This window comes from Dendroctonus ponderosae, unplaced genomic scaffold (assembly GCF_020466585.1).
Source record: "Dendroctonus ponderosae isolate FM_Combo_2020 unplaced genomic scaffold, Dpon_F_20191213v2 Dpon_F_20191213_5, whole genome shotgun sequence".
NCBI lineage: Eukaryota > Metazoa > Arthropoda > Insecta > Coleoptera > Curculionidae > Dendroctonus > Dendroctonus ponderosae.
This window is the reverse complement of record NW_026018715.1, coordinates 10,666,145-10,666,644: the sequence shown is the minus strand read 5'-3', so window position 1 is coordinate 10,666,644 and position 500 is coordinate 10,666,145. Positions and strand designations below refer to the sequence as shown.

Genomic DNA, 500 nt, shown 5'->3' with positions numbered 1-500 from the left:
AACTGCATATCCAATAGAATTTTTCAATGATTGATGAAGATATTGGCAATTGTTGATTGAGAGCTCGTATTTATTTGCTTGTAAAATTTTTCGGGCACGACACTGATTTTTCCCCAAAAAATTATCAAATTAGGGTTGTTTCGGCGTAAAAACACTCTAAACCAGCCAATTTATCACTCTGGGACGAAAAATCTACAAATGAGCGATGATGTCAGTCATACATTTTCCTGAAAAAGTCCCTAACTTTTGGCTGTTTGGACACGTTTTATCAGCAAAATTGATCAATGTTGAGACGAATTCGTTGTTCGTTAAAGAAAGGGTTTTCAATCAATGATTGATTGCCCACTGCATTTACTGAAAACTGCTTGAATTCACGTTCAAAAATCAGCAATAAATGCGTTTGTGTTAATGATAATTCACTAGTAAGTAGCGCGGGTTTCGAACAAAAAATTACACTTCAGAGTTGGTAAGTTTCAACTTTGTACAAAATCACTTTCAGG

At 34.8% G+C, this 500-nt stretch overlaps 1 protein-coding gene across 1 annotated transcript in view; it reads left to right on the top strand.

Moving 5' to 3' along the window:
• Positions 1-500, top strand: part of LOC125504579 (phosphoglycolate phosphatase 2-like) — a 2,409-nt gene that overhangs the window by 1,473 nt on the left and 436 nt on the right. The window lies entirely within an intron of this gene.